Source organism: Danio rerio, chromosome 14 (assembly GCF_049306965.1).
Source record: "Danio rerio strain Tuebingen ecotype United States chromosome 14, GRCz12tu, whole genome shotgun sequence".
Classification (NCBI taxonomy): Eukaryota; Metazoa; Chordata; class Actinopteri; order Cypriniformes; family Danionidae; genus Danio; species Danio rerio.
The window spans coordinates 50,502,501-50,519,140 of record NC_133189.1 but is presented as its reverse complement, the minus strand read 5'-3'; the positions used below and the strand labels follow the sequence as shown (position 1 = coordinate 50,519,140).

At 33.4% G+C, this 16,640-nt stretch overlaps 2 protein-coding genes across 4 annotated transcripts in view; one reads left to right on the top strand and one right to left on the bottom strand.

Annotated features, from left to right (window-relative positions):
- flrt1b (fibronectin leucine rich transmembrane protein 1b) overlaps positions 1 to 11,267 on the bottom strand; it is a 49,104-nt gene extending 37,837 nt beyond the window's left edge. Inside the window, exon 1 of the mRNA XM_073922230.1 lies at positions 11,089 to 11,267. The gene's annotated coding sequence lies outside the window, so the exon portion shown is untranslated. The remainder of the gene's footprint in view (positions 1 to 11,088) is intronic.
- macrod1 (mono-ADP ribosylhydrolase 1) overlaps positions 1 to 16,640 on the top strand; it is a 206,563-nt gene that overhangs the window by 99,340 nt on the left and 90,583 nt on the right. The gene's annotated exons all lie outside the window — the stretch shown is intronic.

The window sequence follows — 16,640 nt, the reverse complement described above, 5'->3', positions numbered from 1 at the left end:
GATGGCAGGCGAGACACATCTAAAGATCTGCATCTAACAAAAGAGCGTTTGATTCAAGCGCAATAAAAAATTACTTTGTGTCAATGAGCAAAACGGCTACATTGATTAATAAACGACCCTGACGTAGGTCCTGTGTCTATGACAACCCTGGCCTGGCAGAGGATAAGACAAAACACTCATTGTTGCATGAGTGCTGTGCCCTCTCCAGAGAGCAAGACTGCATTTCCGCCCCTAAAAAAGGACATCACTAAGAGCCCAGAGCGCTCTCAAGCTGTGCATCAATCTCCTTACTATAATATGTAATGAATCAATAACTCACAAATTATGATTCAGTTGGAGTCTTTTATAAGATTAGATTAAGTGGATTAGAGGAAGAGTGTTTGAGTCATAACCTTGTTCAGATTTTTGTCAAGTGGTTGGATTGTGGTCACTGATGTTGGGTAAACATTAAGTTTCCTGCATTATGGTGAAAGTGTTTAGTGAATGGGAGAAAAGAGCGTAAATGCTTGATGTAGTGCGCTGTGTTTAGCATGCTGTGTTCACATCGGCCTTGATTTCAAGGAAATCAGGGGGTTGGTATAATGTGAAATACAAAGTGATATTTGTCTTGTGTAAGGTTTGTTTTAATTATGTGGGACATTATCAGGTGTATCACTCACTTTGTGCAAAAACAAAAGAGATAAAAAGCTTTCATTGCATGATGAAGCCTAATAGAATGCAGCAAGTATTCAATTCAAGTTACCAAAACAAAATTATCTCTATATGGGTTTTTAATCAGTGTGAAAATTATATAGTAATTAAAAACAAACTACCAAGTGTGCTGCTTTTCTGAATATCAAATGTGATATTGATTGTAAACAAACTCAACAAACAAGAAGTTAATATTGGGCTACAATTTATACACAAAACAATATGTATTTGTTTGTTTTGTTTCACCAATAGGTGGCTCAGTGGTTAGCACTGTCACCTCACAGCAAGAAGGTCGCTGGTATGAGTCCCGGTTGGACCAAGTGGCATTTCTGTGTGGAGTTTGCATCCTCATGTTGGCATGGGTTTCCTCCGGGTGCTCCGGTTTCCCCCCAGTCCAAAGACATGTGCTATAAGAATTGGATTTACTAAACTGGCCATATGTATGAGTTTGTGTGTGGATTTGAGAGTGTATGGGTGTTTCCTAGTACTGGGTTGCAGCTGGAAGGGCATCCACTGCGTAAAAACATGTTGTAATAGTTGGCAGTTCATTCCGCTGTGGCAACCCCTGATAAATAAGAGACTAAGCCGAAGGAAAATGAAGGAAGGAATGTTTTACCAATGGTAATAATTTCAAAGAAAGCCAGAAAATTTGTGCGCCAGCAATGGAACAAAACTGCGATGTTTCTTTCTTAAATTATTTTAATCAGCGATTCATTCTTTACAAGAAAGTTTCTAAATAAATCAGACAGTTTGAATTAATAGAATTAATTTTGAATGATAAAAATTAGAAATCAATAAATCATTAAGACTGCCACATAACTGGTTTTGTTTTCCACAACAGACCAGTCTCTAGCATATGTTTTTGTTACAGTGCAAACATTTTTTTAACTCGTTTCTTGTTTAAATATCTAAAAATTCTTAAACCATGAAGCATTTTATAGACGACCAAACATATTGTCTTGTTTTCAGAAATAAAAAATCAAAATTCCCTAAAATAAGCAAAATATTCTGCCTGGGGTAAGCAATTTATTCTCTTTGAAATAAGAGAATTTTGTTTACCCGATTAGCAGATTATTTAGCTTGTTTAAGAAAAAACTCACTCCACTTTGACATATTATTTATAAAAACAAGACAATATTTTTAGTTTGTCTAGAAAAAGCTTCTTATTTTAAGAATGTTTAAGCTAGAAATAAGACAAAAATTCTTAAGAAAAGCATTTTCTTTGCAGTGTAGTGGAAACAATCTCAACCAATATCACACATTCCGAACCAAGTTTACCACTGTTTATTTCTGTTTATTAGTCCTGTTGTTGTTAGTGTGCTTTTTGATTTAATACTACTTACCTACTTGCGCTAAAATGTTTTTATTTTATTTATTTATTTTTTTTTTTTAAGAAACCTAGTAAACTTTGTACAAATTTAAGGCTGATTTATACTTCTACGTCAAGCGCACGTGTATGCTACGGCGCTTACGCATAGCCCTACGCCGTGGCCATCGACTGACGTGCACCTCTCAAAAAATGTAGCTACACGTCGCAACGACGCATAGCGCAAGCTCTGTGATTGCTCGGCTTGGTAGCGCTTTCTTATAAGAGTGAAAATACGTAACTTGCACTTTTGAAAACAAATTACATTTTCAGTGTTTTTCATATTAAAAGTAGAAAACGAGCAGTATCTCTTCTAAATAAATAACTCTTGCATATCCTGTAAAAAATATTTTAAACGGTGCATTTCTTGCATCGTCTGTAATGAAAATTTTTATGTAAATAATAACTTTGATGTATGGAAATTATGCCATCTTGAGGCATCTCTGGCGCAGCTTCCGTTCATAGTCAATGAAGTACAAAGTAAGGCTCAAAAATGGGTCCATTGTCCATGAACATAAACAGAAACATTCCTCAAATAATCAATAGATCACATTGGTGGTCTCATTACCCATTCCTAACTGCTGATACGATTACAGGCTTAGCGAACAGAACCATTTTGACCAAAAAATATACAGTGATTCTGTTCAGCTGAGTCAGATCACCATCATAGAGGTATTTACACATTGCAAGCAGTAGTAATTTTCAAAAACTACCATGCACACTTTGTGGCTGCGTTGTTGAGGTAAAAGCTCCAGATTACAAGTGTTTGGTAATGCTAGGGAGTCTGGGAATTCAAGTGTGAGATTATTACAGCTGCCCGGCTAGAAAACATGAACCACTACTGTATTATTGCAGTTTTTAGAAGTACTTGCGTACTGAATAGACACACTTAATGCTGTACCAAAAGGCTGTGTGATTGTTCCTGTTTTGAGTGTGGTGCTAAGAGGAATATGACAAAATGTGTGCTGTTGTGTGTGTATAAAAACCTGGTACCCAGGATCTGATGGAGTATAAGTTGCTCTAGCAACAGTGGTGATGGTTAGATGATGAAATGCTCAGTCTGTCTGCCAGCCACTCAACAGTAAATAGCACATCTCACTTCTTCCTCTGTTTTTTGTGTGCAAAGTACATTAAAAGCTTTGACACAAACCGCAGTGGCTTTGACACAATTCATTAGACTTAAATGCAAGTGTGGACTATAGCAAGTAAAAAGCATATGTGCATATGTCTAGGATTTCCCCCCTATAAGATCTATAGAAAAGTAGTCGTGGAGCCGCTTTATCTCCTTTGTAATCTGTAGTGTTGTTTTTATCATGCAGCCCACTGAAGAGTGACCTCACTGACACACACACACAGACCACTCTCACAGGCAGACTGTGAATTATAAAACAACTAAAGCTACTGCCAATAGATCCTGGACTATCTCTGTAGAAGAAAATCATCTGAAAATGCAGGGAATTTATAACTTCAAATAAGAGAAATAAGAACAGGGTTTCTGCAGGTTTCATCAAAAGGCCTGTCAACATATCTATATTTGTAGTACGATATATTGCAACTAAATATAGTGTGATAAATTATATTATTGTCATTTTAAGACCATTTTATGCCACTTATTATATAATACAAGAACAACAATATAATATCACCACAATGCAAGTACACTCTTCCAAAGAACACATCGAGGTTCATTCTTAAGAATATTTTATTTCATTATAGTCATTTTAACAATTTAATAATGAGGCATTGAAATCAGAATTGACAAAAATAAATAAATATCATAAACAACTAAATAAAAACAATAAAGTTAAAGGTTAAAAAAGTAACAGAGGCTGCAATATCTGCCACCAGATCTATTTTTAGTTGTCAGACACCCAAATAAAAGTATGCTATAATAATTTATATATTAATACTGACACTGACACCTCCAATAGAGATAGAGATGTTGCAGCTGAAATGGTGCTAAAATAGTTTTTTATTTATGGATGGTTTAATTGCGTCACCAAAAATGACTGAAGTCATGTCCATGTATCCAAATTAAATGTAAGACTTTTTAAAGACCCTTTTAAGAACATTAAGAATGAAATGTTAGACTTATAGAGGGTTAAACACTAATTTTTTTTTTCTAATGGCAAAGTATTACCATGAGGAATCATATAATTAGTTTTTTTTGATTGTCTCTTCCTGATTAGTCAAATTAATCTGGCAATTTGGGGTATTTGCTGAAAGTGCAATTATATATATATATATATATATATATATATATATATATATATATATATATATATATATATATAAGGTTTTACAGATATGTTGTTGGTCATTGGTTGGATGTTGGATTGACTATGTTTACTTGGACAAAACAAAATTAAGAAAAATTATGTTTAAAATGATTTAAGACCCTGTGGACACCCTGAAGGAATACTGGGATATTTAAAAACCAAATTGGATAGAATATGCACTAACCCAAACATTGTGTTAAATATGGTCCAATTAATTTAATTAAAAAAATTAACCTAGCAGTTGAGTTAGTTCCAGTGTTGCCAGATATAGCTCACTTTATCCATCCCAAAAGCTGTTCAAAAACCGCCCAAATGCACAAAAAACTGCCCAGATATGAGATCAATTTTTTTATTTAATGATTTAAATCAAAATGATTCTAGTTACTTTAACTGTTATATTTTTTAACCATACAGAAACCAGCACCAGCAGTCACAGAACCACAACATAAGCGGATCACATTGAAACACGGCCCCCCTCTCACCCACACAATGCACTTAATGTTTACATTACACTACTGTACCTATATAAGTATATTTTGCTTTCAAAATGGGGTATAAATTTGTCCCATTTGCGGTTTTAAATTCTTTTGAACATACTTAGGTGCTGCTTGTCAATCAGACAACATTTCTAAAGCTATGTTGCCATCCACCTATCTTTATGTGCAATACATTTAAAAAATTTGCATAAAAACATATGCGCATAACTGAGTAGGATAAACTTTTTATTCAATAAGAAAAGAAGTGCATAAACTGTGATAGAAACACCTTTACTGAACAAATTTCAGTATGTGCATTAAAAAGGTCATTTTGTTATAAGAGATCATGTGATGATGAAAATTTGTGTAAATGCAGGCTGAGCACACTGTAAATCATCAGAAATGTTGTTTTGGTAATTCTAAAAAAATTCTGTTATCATATTATTAATCACCTCCAGAACTGTCAAAAGTGTCTGTGCTCTGCGTCTCATGCCTTCAAATGCCACCACGCGTTCATTGCGTGTCTGCATCGTCTTCTGAGGTGCAAGTAATTTAATAAATAAGGAATAGATTAACCCAGCTTCTCCTACCGCAGTAAATCTTTACATTTTTACTGTTTATATTTGGCGCCAGTTAATCAGAAAGTGACGATTTTGTTCTCTGACTCGTTGGATGGAAACTCTGCTTTTTTCAAACGTCTTTTATGCGATATTTCAGTTTTGTGAATAAAGTGAATTCACATTTTTGGATGGAAACATAGCTTATGTTATATAAAGGTGTGATAAACCACTGTGAGTATAACTACAGGTGCTGCATGATGCATGTGTATGTGAAGGGAAGTCAGATTTTGATACTACTTTCCTTTACCTTGTCTTGCGGGTGGGTCCACATGGTTTGCGCTATGCACTAGTCACTAACTAAATGGACTAGGAGCACACAGTTATGTTTTGGTAAATAAGTGTGTAAACCAAATTTCAAAACCAAAACCAAACAAATTTTGTCAACCCGCCTATGCCCTTTTTAACCGCACAATCAAATTCAAAACCACCCGATTGGGCGGGAAACTGCCCAAAATGGCAACTCTGGTTAGTCCCTGTTACACCCAGAATTGGGTTAAAACAACCAGGCATTTTTTTGAGTGTAATCTTAACCATCTAAGTAATAGATAAATAAAAATAGAATAGAATAATAGATAATAATAAGTGTCACATTTTCTTTCTCAGCTGCTTGTTTTGTTTTATTTTTTCAGACAGAGAGAGGATATTTGAGGATAAATAAAAAAAAAGTTTAACCATACCCAGATTTAATCTCTTGTGAATTTTCTCTTAGTGAGCTCAGCCTCTTGCTCTCTCTTTCTCATCACTCATCAGCATTTGACCAGCATGTTAATCTGTGCCAGAGTTGATGTACTCTAAGTCTGTGTAATCTACTGTGTGTGAGGTGGGTCTGAAGTGCTCTGCTAATCCCAGATGTCTCACTGTTGATGTAGTAGTTCGTGTAGTGTTTTTCTGACCACAAGATGGACTGCTGCTTCAGTGAACTGAATTTGACAGTGTTTTTTTTTAAATGGATAGCTCTCCGAGAACCGAAAACAAACAGAGTCATTGTTTGCTCACCCTAGTGTTGTTCCAGTGCTTTCTGACTACAAAAGGGGAAATTTAAATTTATATCAAGTGTTTTGTTCATGCTTGTTATAGTGAATAGTGACCAGCAAAAGGTGTTTAAGGTATGAAAGAGTGGGCTGAGACAACACAACTAGGACTGTTTAATATTGAAAAAGTGATATGTAACATCATGCTAAATAATGTGATATTTGATTTAGGGCTGAGTGATATCACGAGATCATGTTTTATATCATTCGGTTTCGATAATTATTGAATATTTTTAAACAATACAATTAGGAGTATTAGGATTTTTTGTTTTATTTAACCACTTTATTTATTTTTTACCAACATTACTAGGGCAAATAGTTTTAATAGTCAAAAACAAAATTATTTAAACAAAACATCTGATCTCTTTATAAAAAAATAAACAGAAGTGTTAAAGAGACTCTTAAATTTGATGAATAAAATGTTACAAAGTGTGTCCAATGGTAAAGCGTAGATGCTGAACGATCAAAGCAAACTTTAAGGTGTAAATTATAATAATACGGTAAACCTCAAACTCTATCAACAAACAAATTATGATAACCAAATCTGAGCTTTCAAGTAAAGAAACCAACCATCATTATTCAAATACATACTGCAACATTACTAATTGTGAAGTTCAATGACTACATCACCCCTATGCTAAAAATCTTTCAGATGGGTGCTAGTAGCTGGGATGCAAAAGAAACCAAAAAGCCACTTTGACATCCTTACATCGTTATTTATGATCTCTTCACTGCTACTAGCCACGACACTCATTTTCGCGTGTGTTGTTATTTTGACCTGAAGTGACAATTACGCAACCCAAAATTCACACCTGAAAAGAGCGAGCGCATGGTTTCCTTCACCATTTTCAATGCGCTTTGCACTCATGCTCCCCTGTCATCTTTCTGGTATTAGGCAGCCATCAACCGTTTTCTCAGAGAATGACAAACGGACAAACCATTGCTGCACCTCTGATGTAAATAAGAAAAGTAAAAAGCGCTGCAGTGTTTGGGTGCGCTGTGTTTGTCTGAGGTAATTAGTTTGTTGTTATTACTAAAATGTGTATATTCCATACATAGTGTGAAGCAGATTGGTTAATTCTACTTGCATAAATAACGCTGTGCTAGCTGCAATTGGATAAATTCATTTTTTTTAACTAGGTGTAAATGTAAAATGTGCATGTGCGGCTTGCTCACATTGCTCCCTATTTGCACACGCAAGTTGCATGCCTGCGTTGGAAATGACGTACTTACACCTTAGCTTATTGGCATTGCTTCCAAGACGCATGCATTATATTATAATACATAATACATTACATTATAATATAAATAGAGCCTTTGTTTTTTATTTATTTTTATAATTGCTTTTATTGAAAGAAAAACAAGATGAATTATTACATACAAAGATTTGACAAGACTTTTTCTTTTTTTGTTACATTTTTTTCTCATGAACAACCTCCCTCCCCTTCAAAGAGAAATAAATAAATAAATAAATAAAACAATGATAAAAAGAAAATTTCTAAAAAAGAAATAATAACAAAAAAATAAAATAAATCAATACTAAATTAAATTAAATATTTACATAGTCACAGAGTTTTGATAGTATTGAGGAAGTATTTAACAGTAATGTTTGCCCATTGAGTTCGATTGCATTATCCTTATAATACCTTTTAATTTCCCTATTAATTTTAGTTTGGGGAAGTGTTAGGCCTTTTTCAAAGAATGAGATCATTAGATTCGATACTGTATAATAACGTTTAGTAAATCTTCTAAGAGAGTATTTAATTTTCCAATCTTAAAAACAGCATCATATCACTAAACCAGAGTGACACTAAAGGCGGTTTACTTGATTTCCAATCAAGCAATATTCTTCTCCGAGCCATAAGACACGCAAAGGCATAAGCACCCTAATAATTATTGGATATGACTGTTTCTTGTTCGAGTACTCCAAAAATAGCCATTTCAAAGCTAGGTCTAATGTCTTTGTTATATGCTTTGGACATTTTAAAAATAGTTGTCCAATAAGCGAACAGTCTAGGGCATGCCCAAAACATAAGAGCTAAAACTGCTTTAGCACAATGGCATCGCTCACATGTGTCACTTACATTTGCGTATATCTTGGAAAGTCTAGCCTCACTGTAAAAAATAGAGCCTTTATACCGAAACTTTTATATATATATATATATATATATATATATATATATATATATATATATATATAAATTATTTTAGAAAATGATTAGGCGAAGCACTCCTGCAAAAACTTTAATTTTTGAATGAATAGAATCAATTTTGAGTGAAAAATCAATGACTTAATCATTAAGACAGGGACTTGCTGCCACCTACTGGTAGTTTTAGTTTAATTTATTTTCAACTACAGGCCTAAACCGGCCAAGGTTCTAGCACATATATTTGTTAGCAGAAATAGCATGCTAAATAGTATAATATTGTATATGTTATATAATAATTTTTTTAGATTATTTTAACCAATATGTTTCATATTATTTTTAGGGAAAAGAAACTTCTAAAACAGCCATGTTTTACTGTTGCATAAAAAGAATGGGACATTTTCCAAAGGAACAAAAATAAATATTCCCACCACTTTGTTCTACTATAGTTATATCAACCTGAAACATCAAGACCAATCAGGAAAACAAAACACTTGAAACAGTGGAATTACTTCGCTTCTGTCTTTGCTTTCTGAACATGGCTTGATTGCTTGGTCGAATTTCAGCAATCATACTAAAATCGTTACACATTTTTTACACAGAAAAATCAGCATGTCCACTCTACATTGCCTGATGTGCTGTAAAGTCTATCTGAGAGTGGCAGGGACACATAGATACCTCTGTATTATTACACCACTCATTTATTGCAAACCCTTGTGATATGTATATCATGGTTGTTCATTTTTATACATTGTGCAGGCCTAATATTAAGTATTCTGAGGCTAGATACTCTGGGGCTTAAATGAAAATCCTGATCATGACTGCTTGTCTTCGTGCTGTGTGTTCATAAGGCCTAATTATTTCACTCCTACTCACCTAGAAAAAGCACAGCAACATTGTAAAAAAATATGATTGGACATGTAATGTACTTTCTTCTTTTGATGTAAATACACTTGTTGTTTTCATTGCAACAGCAAGCTGCTATCAGCTGTAATGCTAAATGTTATCTGACAACCGTGTCGACCCCACAAAACAACACCAGGGTGAAATAATAACTCCATTTCCATATTTGAGTGAACTATACCTTTGAAACTTTGTTGATACAGTATATATTATATTTGCATGTACTAAAATTACTAATGCATCGCTCAAAGCTGCTTATGTAAATGAAAACAAGTGTAGGGGTATAATTACTCTTGTAATTAAAATGGTTTTGCAGACGCTGGGCCTGTGTTTAAAGGGCTGCATATGTGTGTGTGTTTGCATGATGCAGGCCTCGCTGTACTTCTTTCAGGCGATTTAAAGCGTGTTTGTTACATACTGGTCCCACTGTTTTGGCATGGCTATAGACTCATGCTGGCGATTCTACAAAACCCCCACTGTTTCCTGGCTGTCACCAACAGGGCAGGGAAAAAAAGATGAAAAATAAGGAAATATGATAAAATATAGAAGGGTTCCCACCATGCTAACACACACACTCACTCGCACAAACATGCACTCTCTCTCTCTCTCTCTCGCTCACTGTGGACTTACTGCACCTTCAGAAATCAAGATGATTTCCCTGAAGATTTTACAGAGGAGTGCCTTTGGCTTTCATAAATAAGATGCAACCCAAACTGCAATTCCCTATGCATTTCTTTCCTATGCATACACAGATGAATTATGAAAACTTAATATAGGAAATAATAATAATAATAATAATAATAATAATAATAGAAACCCTTATTATTAATCTAAACAATGGCATTTATGCATAGAAAAACTATTGTTAAAAGCAAGTTATAATTCAAACACAAACTTCTTATTCACAACCATAATAAAATACGTACTAAATTGCGTCTCTCGGTTGAAATCACATTACAGTGCAGGACGATGCGCCATAAAAGTGTCTTTTAATATCCAATATTATTAGATGCTCTACTGTATTATATTTTATAGCCATTATAACGATTACTAGAGAGAGAGAGAGTACAGTCCAAATACTCGCGTGAAAAATACATCCCGAACTCCTGTCCAAACTCTGCAGCTTTGAAAGTACTAGAAAAACAAATGCAAATCTCCTCCATATGGCATAGCTACCAGTATTTAAATATCCATCATGAGCAAATAAGCGCGTTTAGGCACTATACACACACACTTACACTGCTTTAATAACAGGTCATTAAAATAAATGAGCGAGAGTCCCAATCCAGGACCTTTATTCAAAGCGCCTGCATTGAAATCCTGTGTGGCTGCCGCCTCAGACTGATTAAATAGGCGTTTAAGAGCAAACAAATGAAAGACAAATTAGAGAGCTATACGCATTCAGACAGAATAATTCAATGTCCGCTAAATATCGCTTATAATGCGTAGAAAACACATTTTTATACGTAATTTCAGCTGATTTCAGAGTTCAGCAGAGCGGAAAATAAATGTACGTTACCTCAGACTGACCGTTGGTAACAAGTAGCTTAAATATGAAGAAGTGTTTACAACATACCTCCGTCCGGGTAAACGGCATCTTTCCTTCGTGTAAATTCAGAGAATGGCTTATTTTCTTCTTTTTACGATCGCGTTTTTTTCTGTGACTTCAGTGTCGTTGTCTGTGATTTTTAACCGTGTCGGTCTTCAGTCAGTCAGGCTCGCTGTGACCGTGGCGCGCGCTCAGTCTCTCTCGCTCTCTCTCTCTCTCCTGTCACTCATAGATGCTCTCTCTCTCTCTCTCTCTCTTTCGCGCCACTCCACCCCTCTGTCTCCTCAGCGGAGTAACGCATCCTAACATAGATCACTTTACCAACAAAACAATATCAGTGTTTGAACATGAATGGTGATGTATATGTTCCTTTATATGCCCTGCTGTATTATATGAAATATAGATATGCCATATGCGCGTGCATGCAGATCATGTATCCTATTTGACATCATTTAAACAGCAGTAGTACGCGTGTGTGTATAGCCTACCTGTGAATGAATATTATATATGAACACCTATAAACGCATGCATTTAGATATAGGCAGTGTTTATAGGCATACACACACATACTGTACAGCTTGAAATTATAGAAACACCTGCACGTGACATATGCAGTTTAATTTGACTCTTTGCTTATGTATGTGTATATATACATGCAGCTGTGACAAAAATAAAGCATACACATCTATATATGAACACATGGAATTATAAAAACATGCATGTTAGATGTACAGTAAGCAGTTTGTTTTGGCACTTTTAAAATTCGTTGTGACATTGTACTTGTCTGTGTATACAACTGTAGACAACAAAAACAAAAATCATTTAATAATTCCACGTTTCTCTGTATATATATATATATATATATATATATATATATATATATATATATATATATATATATATATATATATATATTTATTAGCAAAATATAAATTGTCGCTTATTAACTTTACTCAAACACACTTTTTGAGTGTGTGAGAACTGACTGTAGTGTCACTAATTTGAGCAGTTTAAATTGAAACTTTAATTTTCACCACATCTGACAAACATAGGCTTATGATTATGCATTTTCTACCATGCAGGTTCAAATATTTATACCACAAGAATTTTTTAGCATGGAGTCTTGGTATTTGATCACTTACATACATAAACCACGTAACCTTGCATTTAAAAATAAAATTAACAGCTGTGAATTTCCAAGGCACTTTTATTTTCTCATCATCCGTTTCATTATTTATTTATTATTTTTTTTGCAGCTTAGAGAATATCAGTGTATAATATACGAAATGTTGACTTTTTTTATTGAGATTTTGATTTGCCTATTGAATAATTTGATAGTGCAAATCATTATTAGCGTTTTTTTGTATGATTATATTGCATTAAATTTTAATGCATGGCATGCTGTGAATTTTTTTGTCCTGATATTTGATCACTTACATGGATAAAACATGTAATCTTGCAATTTTAAATACAATTAACATCTGTGTGGATTTCCAGAGAATTTTCTCATTATTTATCTTTTTTTTCATTTCTTTTTTATCAGCTTAAAGAGTATTATTTGTTCCTCTTGACTTGAAATGTAGTTTTTTTTAGTTGAGACTTTGATTTGCCTTTTGAATAATTTGATAGTGCAAAGCATTATCAGCGTTGTTGTGTGTGCTTATGCCATATTCAATTTGAATTTTGTTATTTGATCACTTAAACCTTGTAACCTTGCATTTCTAAATAAAATTAACATCCAACTGGATTCCCAGAGATTTAAAGTTTCTCATTATTACTCTAATTTTTATCCTTTTTTTTTTTGCAGCTTAGAGTATATCAGTGATTCAATAACGAAATGTTGACCTTTTCTTGTTGACTTGTCCCTTTTGAATAATTTGATAGTTCAAAGCATTATCAGCATTATGTGTGGTGATGTCATATTAAAGTTTAATGCATTGCATGTAGTGAAAAAAAATGTTTTAAGCAGGAGTCTTGGTGTTTGATCACTTAGATGCACAACCAAGAAACCTTGCATTTCTATGTAAAATTAACATCCAACTGGATTCCCAGAGAATTTAATTTTCTCATTATTTATTTTTTACAGCTTAGAGTATTGTCAATGTATAATTAACGTAATGTTGACTTTTTATTCAGACTTTGATTTGGCTTTTAAATAATTAGATACATTATCAACATAGAAAACATTATCAGTGTTATGTCATATTAAATTTTAATGCATAGCATGTACTGAATAATTTTTTTATCACTTTCATGCATAAACCATGTTACCCTGCATTTATAAATAAAAATAACAGCCGAGAATTTCCCAAAGAATTACATTTTTTCATTATTTCTCAATGATTATATTTTTTTTGCATCTTTGTGTATTATCAATGTATACTTACCGAAATGTTGACTTTTTTTATAGAATATTTTGATAGGGCAAAGTATTATCAGCTTTGTTATGTGCGATTGTCATATTAAATGTTAATGATTTCATTAGATTTAAATTATTTATTTTGAACAAAAAAACATGCACAAAATAATCATAAAAAAAACAACATATTATTATGGCTAAAATAGAGCGGGATGAAGCGCAATCTTATTATTTCACCCACCCCATTACCACATATTTTGTCTATTACTTCAACTTATTTCTTCTTTTACTTATCTCTTCTGTTTACATGAGACATACTTGAGCTTTACATGAGACATCCATTAACTAAAATTTCATCATACCTTTCTCATTTAGTTTTTTTTGTTTCAATCACCTCTATTTATCAACATAATTCTTTAATAATATATTTATAACATTATTTTATACAATTTCCATATTTTTACAATCAACTCTGGTAATCACTTTATTCCTTTAATAATATATATTTATGCAGCTTTTTAAATTGATTAATATCCTGATATTGTTTTGAGAATCTTCCAGACTGTTCCATAATACAGACAAACACAGTTTCGTTAAAGTTGTCCTTGTTTTCAACTTGCTAAGATTTTGTCTTCCTTCCTAAAATATTGTATGCATTTTGTAAGTAATTTATTCCAGGTTTTAAACATAAACTGTTTTAAGTTGAACCAAATCATTAAACTTAAGTATCTTCAATTTAAAAAATAAAGAGTTTATAAGCTCCAAATACAAAAAATGTATTGCATGTAGTGAGGAATCTTGGTATTTGATCACTTACACAAACTCCTTGCATTACCAAATAAAATTAACTGCTGAGACTTTCCCAGAGTATTTAATTTTCTCATTATTTATCTGATTTTTTTTCTTATTTCTTTCTTTTTGCAGATTAAACAGTATTATCAATGAATATTTAACGAACTTTTGACGTTTTCATTGAGACTTTGGCTTGCCTTTTAAATAATTGGATAGTGAAAATCATTATCAGTGTAGTTTTGTGTGGTTATGCATAGCATGCAGTGTGCTATTCAGACCTCCCTTTAGTTGGCCGGAATAGTTGGCGGTTCATTCTGTTGTGGCAACCCTTGATAAATAAGGGACTAAGCCGAAGGAAAATTATTGGATTTAATAATTAGATAGTGCAAAGCATTACTTGCATTGTCTTATGTTGTTATTATTATTTATTTTACACTTTAGAGTATGTATAATTAACAAACTGTTAGCTTTTCCATTGAGACTTTGATTTGCATTTTAAATAATTTGATAGCGCAAAAGCATTATCAGTGTAGTTTTGTGTGATTATGTCATATTAAATTTGAATGCATAGCATGCAGTGTGCTGTCCGGGCCTCCCTCTAGAACTGCATGTGACTGTGAGGCAGTGTGCATGTCCTCAACTATCAGTGCGCTGAACTGTGAGAAAGATTGACTTGGACTTGCATGTAATCGCAGCCCTGCATGTACACCAGAGTAAATATGAAGCTGTCTATTTGGGAAGAGCTCTACTGTATATAGCAATGTACAGTGCTTGTGTGTTTGTGAATGCCATTGTGTGCTCAAGCCAAGGTGTCTGCAGGGTTCTGGAGTGTCAGACATTAAGGACATCTGTTCAGACACACACACAATCTCTCTCTCTCTCACTGGTTTCATTGCCTCTCCCTGGTGGCAGGCTATTTCAGAAACATAGACTTCCGTTCCAAGCTCTTGACCATCACCTTTTCTGTGCAAACCTGCTGGATGTTGCATTATATACAGTTGAAGGAAAAACTTGTTAGACCTCCTGTGAATTTTTTTTTTTTAAGGAAGTTTTAGGGAGTTTTTATGTAATAGTTTAAAAAAAATGATTAATTACTAATTTAATTTGTTTTTGTTACGACAGTTTAAAATATTTGATTTTTCTAGAATGAAAGGGTACCTATGATAAAAATAAGCTTTTTGAACGGAACTGTGTGTAGGTATACGATATGTCACTATGTCCACAGTCATATTGGAATGATAGAAACACAAGAAGTAATTTTTTTTTTAATTTCCTGATGTTAAAATAGGATCCAAATCCCTTCCATTTTGAGACCCACTGCAACGTGACGTAGGAGTGCAGTTTTCCCGGCCCAACAATTTGATTGACAGCTCCAAAATATCATGTCTTTGTAGTAACATGTAGAATAATATCAAAGAGAACTAGAATTAGAGAACTAGCATTAAAGGCACAGACAAAAAAAAAACAGCTACGGTGTGTTCAGAGCAGAAAATCCCAATATTCTGAAAACTATAATAAATTATCTGATCGGTGTTTTGAGCTGAAACTTTACAGACACTTTCTGGACACACAAAATACTTTTCTTAAATCTTGAAAAAGAGGTAAAATAGGTGCCCTTTAAGAGTTAAAGTGCAATATGTAGGCTTTACTATGTTAATTAGGTTAAAGTTAGGTTAATTAGGCAAATTATTGGACATCATTGGTTTGTTCTGTAGCTAATTGGAAATAATGTATTAATATTGACCTTAAAATTGCTTTTATTCCAGCTGAATTAAAAAAAATAAGACCTTCTCCAGATAAACAAACAAACAAACCAAAAAAAAAAAAAACATTTAATAGGAAATACTGTGAAACATTTCCTTGCTCTGTTGAACAGCTTTATTTGAAAAACAATTACAATTTCACTGGAGGTTTAATAATGTTTTTCTTAAGTTGTATACAGTATTATATATTTTTATATTAGTATTTGTGTATGATTATTCAACATTTAAACATTGATTTTTCAGGACCGCAGCCAGCCTGGTATAATGGGTGTTTTGTTTTCTTAAAAAGTGGACTTTTTTTTCAGTTTTACGCCTCATTTTCTATTTAATCTTGAGATTTAAATACTTTTTTTGGTCATTTTAGAGACATTTTAAGCACTATTTTTAGCTTGTTGGATGATCCGCATAGCCACACTTGTTGATCTACCAAAAATATTTCCGAAAGATTTAGAAGAACATGCAAACTTCACACAGAAATACCAACTGGCCCAGCCAGGACTCGAACCTGCAACCTTGCTTGTGAGGCAACAGTGCTAATTGAGCCACCATGCAACCCTGATAAAAAATAGTAAATATATACAGTTGAAGTCAGAGTTATTAGCCTCCCTGTTAAATTTTTTCCTCAATTTCTGTCCAATGGAGAGAAGATTTTTTCAACACATTTG